The following is a 10,232-nucleotide window of genomic DNA, read 5'->3' as shown; positions in this document are numbered from 1 at the left end:
TAAATCAATTAATTGAATGAAAGGCCAGGGAAATGAAAGTTGAAAATTAAAACTGAGAGTTAAAATACCTTGTCACTTGTGCTACACATGACTATATAAGGATCAATCAACCATTCCATACATAATAATTTTAATCGGTTCTGCCTAAATCAGTGAACTGAATGAAAGGCCATGGAAAAGAAAGTTGCAGATTATAACTGAGAGTTGAAGTACCTTGCGAATTTGTGTTGTACTCGCCATAAGGTTGGGATTGGAAAAATCAATGTAGGTAAGATTCACGGGCTCTGAATAATATACCTTAGTCATCATTAATTCTGTCTTTTGTCTTTTGTTTCTTCTAAATCTTTGATACCTTCAAAATATGCCTATTCACGGATACCAATACATAGCTACTTCTCCTCTGTTATCAATGAATGCGAAAAGAAACATTTTCTATCAATGAATGCAAACATAAACCTCATATCATCACTACTAACTCTATCAGTGCTGCCATTATCACCGATGGGTTGGGAATGGATGAACAACCTCCATTACATCCCATTGCACTTTCTTGACTGTTGCCATAACCTCCTTTAGACTTTAGAGTGTTACATCACTGAGAGAACTGGAATTTTTTGAAATGTCCTATGGACAGGTAGCCCTTCATTGGGCATTTTATAATATTCTTTTAATTTTTTTTAAAACTTATAAAAATAAAAATTTAAATTTCTTTTGACTGGTAAATTTTGCTGAGCACTTCTCTGATGTGCTAGAGGGCTTCAGAAGAGCTGTGATGTGTTCAAATTTGAACACTGTATATAAGATGTGAAACAAAAGCAACCTTATATATAATAATATTTAATATTCCTATTTAGATTTGAGAACATCACAAGTTTTATATATAGAAAAAAAAAACACTTAAAAATGTCAATATGTAAATTCATTTTCTTTAAGAAATTTAATTATGCAAAGAAGTGATTTTCATTTACACCATCAAATAATAAAAAAGGGATTGAAGTTAGGAAATCGAATATTTTCAATAATCTATCTTTATTCACAAGTAGAGTACTAAAAAATAAATTAAAATCTTTTCAAGTCTAGGCATTTCTTTTAAATATTGATTTAAAGAAAAAGTTATAACTTTTGTTCGTTGTGAACATAGAAATATTTATAGATTTCAATTTCAAGATCACGATTATGTTCTTACGCAACAATGAAAGAAAGAGTTCAATTAAATATACAATTGATATTATCTTTAATTGAATATTATGAGATTCCAAAACTTTGAATTATGTAATCATCATCTACCCGATCATCAATTATGTGACATCATTCACAAGTAGTGCATTGTGTGGTCCGGTTAAAGCAATAATTGAAAAATTGGATTGAGGCTTGTGCATTCTAAATGCTAATTCCACTCATTCGTAGCTGTAATTTTGTACTTGTTCGAGTATTATCATATTCAGTATTCACCATTTTTACTTCGTTTTTAGTTCAGCTACAATCATCTTATATTTTTGAACTGTCCATTGCGTGTGACTAAACCAGATTTCGTTCATTGTTCTCTCCTTTTGATGTGTTTAGTTTCTGTGGATTATTGACTTATTCCATGTCAAGTAGGCGAGCTTTAATTGTATAAACAATTCAATATGGGAATATGACCTTTTCAAATATTGAAAAAAATAAATAGTTGAACTACAGTGTTACCTTTTTCAATTCCCTGTGTTTTTCTAGATTCATAATAATCATTAATGTAAAATGCGTTTTTTTATGAAATTTATATTTGTTGAGGTCTGGCAATATCGATTTTGACAGATCTGATAAGAACAAACGTTAACAGTTAAAAATAAAAGACTACCTGAAAACTAATCCTTGTCCCGCGAACAATACACCAAGTATATTTTATATCTTGGCCGTGACCTTAATAATTATTAATGTATGTAGCATGTCATTTTCATTTTCTTTTTCATGGATGTTATTCGGTGCAGTCTGGAGCCTTTTGCACGCATCCTAAATGTCGTTGCCCTTCCATGATGTTACTTTTCACAACAATCTAATTACGGAAATGCAAACATGACTATCGAATGTAAACAGCCATTATCAGGCAGCAGTAATAAACCCAGGTAATATTTAACAGACTAAGCACTGGCTTGCTCATATGTATAACATTACATGATAATTATTTTCACAGATCCTCGATGAGATTACTATGTAAGAAGGCCATAGTATTGCTATCATATTATTGGCAAATTTGTCATACAAACCAAATCAATAGACAAACCTAAAAATCTCTCATGGCATCGGTTCGACTTCATGGTAACATTTTATAAAATCGCTCATAGATTTCTTTAATACGAGCTTCTGAAATTATGACTAATTAGCCAAGAATATATTAGCAGCCATTAATACGCTGCCCTAGATTTGGTGTTCTTCATTCCGCCCCACATCAAGCGCCAATATGTTCTTAGAGGAATGCATTATTTTCATTGGTGGGCTCATTCTGTATGGAAGCAATGCAGAATCCAAATCCTTAAGGACGAAGAAAGAATCTTTTGTAAGAGTTGGAGTCTTCCGCTTCATCTTTGGTTTTCTGGGCGCAGGGGGACATTCAAGCAATTTGGGTATCATGTGCTCCTCCCTCTTGGGCGTTTCACAACCATCCTGATGTCCCATATCTAATGATTTTTTCTCCATGGGGGAAGAAACACCATGATCTGATCTCAAGCACCATGATCGAACCTGCGGTAAAGCATTTTGTAACGTGGCTATTGGGCAGGTGAGAGGTCCGTCGATTCAAATTCGGCGGAAAGAAGGCGACGCAATTTCCATTAAAAACATAATGTGTAACATTTTAAAATGGAACTTCAAGCAATTTCAATTAAAAACATAACATGTAACGTTTTAAAATGGAACCTGAAACGCTTAGCAAACCACCACCCTGGCCACTTAACACGAACCCTAGCAGTAGATAAACTCTAAGACAAAGCATATTCCGAGGACTTTAAGCAGTTAATGTAAAAAGTCAACAACCCTACTTTGTTGAATGAAATAGGATAGCTCATCAGCCCATTAATATCACGAGTGTATTTTCAGAGTTTTTGGTTATTGCATTCCAAAACATTAATTTTATGTTATTTTACTGTATGAGGGGCAATACTTGCAAAGGGAGTCGACCTTCATGTATCCATGGAAGACAGAGTCCATCATGATGTATCCCGGGCAACATTAAGCATATATTTATTTTACTGTATTAAGGCTAGTACTTCCCAACAGAGTCTTTATTTTAATCATAATTGCATAGATATTTTAAAAATTATAAATTTTGTTTATATACATTTAAAAATAGATTTAAATAATATGATAAAAAATTAGAATTTTAATCAAAATTGTATCATGAATATAATAAAGAATTAGACTTTTAATCTAAATTGTATCATAGACTTCAATAAAAAATTTCATTTCTTACTTCCTCCATTTCAATACTTATCAATGAAAATGGCTTCTTTAACATGCTTCCTCTTCCTAATTGTTGGCCTTTATAAAGTGTTCCACAATAGCATTAATGAAGGCCTAAATAGTAAAAAACAATAAATGTCTAAAAAGTGCAAATTTTTTTACAAGGTACCTAATTCTATTTTTATGGATATTGTTGGATGCGATGCTAGAAGAGGGAAAAGGGTGTGTAAAACTTGGAAGCCAGCCTACATTGATTGAAGTCTGATTCCGTGAACTTCGCTTAGGTGTGGTGAACAACAAAGAATCTTTCTCATCTTCGTAGCAAAGAGTATTTGCATACTTGCATGTTGTAGAAGTTTTTGGGAGAAACAATATTCATAAAAGGCTTTTGCTAGCAATTTGGCAGAGCAAAAGGCCATCATCTTGTCCTCTGTGTAGAAAAGAGAATTTTCATGCTTGCATACAGTTCAACTATATATTGGTCTTCTTCGGAAATTCCACATTACATGAGGCAATAATTCACGAGCAATCAATGTGGGACTTTTATCTTTGAAGTTTTCTGTTGATAAGCAGCGAGCAGCGTAGACACCAGTGTGAGCAGCGCAGTTAGCAAGGAGTGAATAGTGAGTAGGGTGAGAGCATGGAGATTTTATGCAACAGAAGCATTGAGCACTCAGCACGGAGCAGCCTGTAGCCTAAGCAAGGAGTAGCGATAACCTGAATTTCCAGGAGAAGTGCAAAGTAATCTTGGCAGTTTATAGACCTATATCTTTCTCAGAATAGGTTGGACGGAAAATGCATTTAAACATGACAACTGGATAGGGGATTTTAGAACATGTGGAGACAAATGATTTAGGACAAGTGAAAAACTCCACATCCACCAAAGCTGGGAGGTGGGTTTTGAGTCAATTCCAAATAATATTGGGGCATTTTAAAACAAAGACTAGCCCATTTAAAATGGGAGCATACAAGGAAAAAATGGTCTCAAAAGGAAAGTATTCGAGCCCTTGGCAATAACCACTCAAACAAGTCCCCTCTATAAACACGTCGCAACAAGAAATCCAGAGAAAAAGTCATTGATGATTTTGCCTTATATATTTCCACATCCACACCTCTCACCTGCTTAATTGATCTTTATGTGAAAGAATTGTTAAATAAAAAATGAAGGTTAGAGGTTTTAGAAGTTAAAGACAAGGAAAGAGATCATAAAATTCATATAATAGTAGTTGAGAACAAGGCTCTAGTAGAAAGCAGTAAATTTTTGAAAGAACAAGTGGCATTGCTATAGGAAGCTCTCCTTATAGGGAAGACAAAATGGTAACACATGAATGTGGATGTCCAAAACATAAAGAAATCTGTATTGGAAAGTACAGAAGTGGTGAATGCGAAATCAACTGAGGATAAAGGGAAAATGATTGCCCAAATAGACAACCATGAAAAGAAAGAAAGAGAAGAAACGAAAGGAGATTCCATCAAACTTTCCAAAACATGGGCTCAAGTTATTAGCAATTTTGCTAATAAGGAAGGAGAAACAAACATTGAGGTTGACAACATGCAAGATAAAGAAGGCAAGGAAAGACAAAATATAGCAGTAAACATAGTTATTAAAGGGGTGAAAGACTATGGGAAAAATGAATGTACTCTTGACCTTGCAAGAGACTTCTTGAATGACAAGTTGCTATTGCAAGGACAAATATTCCAAGCATGGAGGGTGGGTGAATTCAACAGTGAGAGAGCCAGGACCATAAAATTTATCATGTATAGCTTGCATGATAAGTATATCATTCTAAGAAAGAAGCATTTGTTGAGGGGTTATCACCTTTCCTAGACGAAGATTTAACTAAAAGATAACAAGAGGAAAGGAGCGAGGAAATGTTAAAGGTTAGGGAAGCAAGAGATGAAGGTAAGAGAGCATGGATTTATAAAGGCAAAGTTGTGATAGCATGATTTGGACTTCCTTCCAAAATAGAGCAACAAGATGGTAATAAAGAAGAGGCAACATACTCTTGAACGAAAAATCAGGAAGCAAGGTCAGTATGGGAAAGCAGGGACAAACACTCAAATGTGATTCTTTCTTGTCAAAATAAATAGAAATCAAGTCCTACTGAGGTTTCCTTATGATTAGTTTAATGGAACTGCAGATGTTACCCATGTAGAAGAGGACCTAGGTTAGGGCCTGTTGCAGAAGATAGAGGCATAATTTGCCTCATATAAACACATGAGCATGAAGGGTGAAATACACCTTTGTTTGAAGGATATTGGAAGATGGCAGTGTGGAACAAGGCAGTAGGGAATGTAAAAGGGCATGGGGGTATCATTGTTTTAGTGAGGGAGAAAGAAGGCCATCTCATTCATTTAGAAAAAGAAGACTCAAATAAGCAATTCATTTGGTTTAAAATATCAGAAAATGGAAACCACATCAGAATTGCAGAATGTTATTTTGCGCCGCAAGTTTCAAAAATCTACAAAGTTAGAGGGCTTGAGAACAAAGATCCATTTATAACCTTAAAAGTGGATACTGCAACATATTCTCAGCTAGGTGAAGTCCTTATAGTCGGTGATTTCAATGCTAGGACCGTAAGTGAGCAAGCTAGTATTCTTTGTTGTAAAGAAGATTGCGACACTATTTGGCTTACAGAAGAGAGTAATCATCGGTGGGAAATAATTTCAGAGGACAAGGGTTGCAATCTCTTTGGTGAAAAATTTATTACTCTATGTGGGGCCTTTGATTTAGTTATTTGTAATAGGTTGACTAGATGGGCAAAGTTTGGTAATTTCACTCGCAATATTTACAATGGAGTAGTGTAGTAGATTATGTAATTTGCTCGCATGGTTTGTGTGAAAAATGGAGGAAGCTTTGATTGGAGATCAGCTGTGGGACTTAAAATTAGATCAAAAGCCAAATTATTTAAGTTTCTCTTGGACTTGAAAGAAACAATTAGAGTAAAAAATTCAGCATGTCGAAAAAAATTTCCCACAAGGTGGAATTCTTTTCACTCTAGAAAATTGTGATACCTTGGAAATGACGCTAGAGAGGCTCTTTGAGAAGGAGAAAATCACAATTCACAGTCTTCATAGTCATGAATTAAAACATTTAATTCAATGTGCACTTGTAGAGTGCGAAAGAGAAAAAATTAAGAAGTTTGAAACAAAATTCTTTTTAGTTAATGCTTGGTTTGATGAGGAATGCCAAAAGGCAAGGAGAATGTGAAAGGATTCAAACAAGTATAACATAAAGTTCAAATCTTAAAGTCATTTATTAAGAAAGAAAAAGGTCGATTTCATGGTTTCAAGGAGGGAAGAACTAATCTTCCTTGGGAAAAATAATCCCAAATTATTTTCAAAGGAGCTCCAACTGAGAAAGATAAAAACTGGAAATAATATTATAGCTACTAAATGGTTTGAATATGAAAGACAACTCTATGAGCAAGATCCCAAGGTTGACCTTCCCCCCTTGCTCAACACTAATATTGAACTCTTCACTATGCAAGAAGTACAGATGGCTATCAAGAATTTGGGTGTTGGAAAAGAAAAAGACTTAGCTGAACTCCAAGTAGAATATCTAAAGTGGGGCTCAAAGAGCCTTACACTTCACATTACAAAAATCTTCAAAAACATCATACAACAGGGCCTCCCCACATATTGGAAAACTAGTGTGGCAATACCTCTTTTCAAGAGTAGTGACATCAATAATCCCTCCAATTATAGGACCATCATGGTAAACCCTTTGTTTGCAAATCTATTTGGAAGCATGCTAGAAAACAAAATTAGCAAGTGGGTAGAAGAAAGAGATGAGCATTCTAAAGGGCAAGCACGTTCCAGACCTAAGCATTCAATAGTTGATCATTGTATAACTTTAAGGCACATCATTGAAAAAATTTCAGAGAAAAATGAAGAAGTCTTTTGTTGCTTTTTTGATTTCAAAAAAGTGTTTGACACAGCTCCTAGAGATAAGCTTTGGCACATAATGGAGGAAATTGGGGTTCCTAAACATTTGAGAGCAGCTGTGCATAAGCTGTATGAAGAGTTCAAATTCAAAATTAGAACTTCAACATGTAGTTCTAAAAGTTTTAGAAGTGATATCGGGGCCAAGTAAGGTTTCCCACTAACTCCTACCCATTTTGGTTTATATATAAACAAGCTTGAGGAGTTGCTAAATTCGCAAGGGGTTGATGGTATCTATTTGGGTAAGTTTGTTACAAGGCTTGTTTTGTATGCAGATGACCTTATTCTAATTGGTAAATCGGATCTTGGTTTGCAAGATACATATTATCCCTTGAGCATTTTTGTAGAAGTGTGGGGATGAAAGTCAATATCAGCGAAACGAAAGTAGTGGTTTTCTCTAAAAAACGAAAACATAACCAATATAAGTTCTACATTGACGGCAACATTCTCGAAGAAGTTGAATATTACAGATACCTCGGAATTGAATTCAGCAAAAATCTAAGTTAGGATGGTTGTAGAAGAAAAAGAAATTTGGGGGGTTGAAAATCATTTTATGATTTTCAAAATAGGTCTAGAGAGGCAAAGTTATGGGACTGGAATACCACTCAAACTATTTTTGGACTTCTAGTGATTCCAGTGATTCTCTATGGTTCTAGACTATGGACCAGCAGTACATCCGATGTGTAGTGGAGACAAATTGAGAAAATTCGGAACTATTTGATTACAAACAAATTCAAGATTAAAAGTGCAGTTCCTTATGTTGTCTTGCCCTGTGAAATAGGGATTGCTCCTATTGAAGCAATTGTTACGGTGCGAGTCATAAGGTATTTAGAAAAAATGATCAAATGGAATAGAGTAGATGGCTTAAGGTTTTCCTTAATGAGAGATTGTGCAACAGAAAAAAAACTTGGATGCAGCAAAATAACAAATGGATTAGTAAATGGGGTATTTTCTTGAACACGTGTCCTATAAACAGTAAGGAGATCAAAGATTTTGTTATGGATAAGTTCTACAAGTGAACTTGGGATAAGGAGCTAGGAAGAAAGAAAAAGTACTTTATTGAAGTGTTTAACCCCACTCATAGTCATCAACCAAAATCATACAGAGAGGTTAATATCTCTTGGAGGGCCAAAATTCTTATTTCTCAGATAAGGACTAATTCTCATCAACTTTGTTGTGAAACAAGGCACTGGAAAAGGCCAAAACAAGTGCGGGAGGAAAGAGCATGAATTTTTTGTTCTTTCAGAAAAGTGGAAGCAAAAAAACATTTCATTTTAGAATGTGAGGCCTTCAAAGACAACAAGGAAAATTTTGTAGATATGCTGGTAGCTAGCTCTTGGGATAATCCATTAGGTGAGGGGTTTGTCAAGAAGTTGGAATAATTTATTGTGAATCTTCACAGAAAAACAATCGAATACATCAAGCGGTTGAAGAAGCAATCTGTCCCATAGGCTATCTTTAGTGTCGTGGATGTTAAAATAATTTCTTCATCTTTCTTCCCAGCTTAGAAGTTATTAGTGACTTCAACCGTTAAAAAAAATTATATTTTGAAATTTTGTTTAAGAAAGTGAAACTAAATGCAATGCAAACCAAGTTTGATTACCTATTATTATTTTATTTGACTAAAAAGTATATTGAATTCTATAAAGTTGACATAAGAAAACTAATTTAATTTTTTTTAAACAATTTAGTTTTTTTTTTCATGCATTTGATTGACTAAAAACTAGATTTCTTTCTATAAATTTAATATTAGGAAAACAATTTAATTTAGTTTTTAAAATAATTTAGTTTTATTTTTCATGCATTTGATTGGGTGCAGTTCTAAAATCCGTTTAGTAGGTAGAGATAACAAGTCAAAACTAAGAACATGAATTATTTTTTAGTTTGACTAAAAATTACATTGCATTCTACAAATTTAACATTATAAAAATATATATATTTAAAATAATTTCATGCATTTGATAAATAAAAATAAAAAAATAAAAAAATTCATGCATTTGATTTGTTATATTCTTATTATGTAATTATTCGGTTTAGTTAATGCAATGTACCATCAAATATTTATGAAATATTGATGAAATATTTATGTCTTTATTTCTTTGTACTTTAATTTAGCTATATTTAAACTAAGTGGGAGAGACTAATTACTACTTATCTGCTGTTAGTTATTTCATGTGATTAGTAGATTTACTACTTTCATAATGATTTGTGCTTTTAGTTTTTAACTATTTTTTAAACTTTGAATAAATGATGAATTCTTCAGAAAATTCTTATGTAAATGAATTAATCAAATTACATGGAGAAAACTATGAAAATTCAAAATTTAAGATGGAAGTATAGAATATGTGGTTGATTGAGTGTAGTGAAAAAGTTAAGCCAGAAGCCCAATAAGCTACGGTAGCTAGAAGATTATGCGAGCATGCTCCCAAGAGTGTTCGTAAAGGACATCATCATACACCATGTTAAAGAATGCAAGACATTCAGAAATACACGGGCAATTCTCAAAGATCAATATGATCTAAGAATATAAATATAGTCCTATTTTTTAAAAGGGTAATTTTCTTTGTGTTAAAATGCAGGATAGCGAAAGTGTTACAAACTCAAAAATCAAATAAATTAGACACAAACTTGGTGACATAGTTGAAAAAGTATCTATCACTCATTAGTCACTATAAATTTAAATTTTATTTTGGATGTTATATCCCTATTTTCCGGTCTATTATAGTGAGAGAAACCCAATACCAACTTACCTTAGTGGTTTGGCTAAAATGTATCACCTTTTACCTTTTGTTTTACTGATGTGAGATTTATCACATGATAAAAGGGTGAAATTACATAATTGAGAAATTTCT

The sequence above is a fragment of the Pinus tabuliformis genome, chromosome 8 (assembly GCF_031772625.1).
Source record: "Pinus tabuliformis cultivar Carrire ecotype Pingquan chromosome 8, CPIR1, whole genome shotgun sequence".
Lineage (NCBI taxonomy): Eukaryota > Viridiplantae > Streptophyta > Pinopsida > Pinales > Pinaceae > Pinus > Pinus tabuliformis.
The sequence above is the reverse complement of the archived record's forward strand: the minus strand, read 5'-3'. Positions refer to the sequence as shown.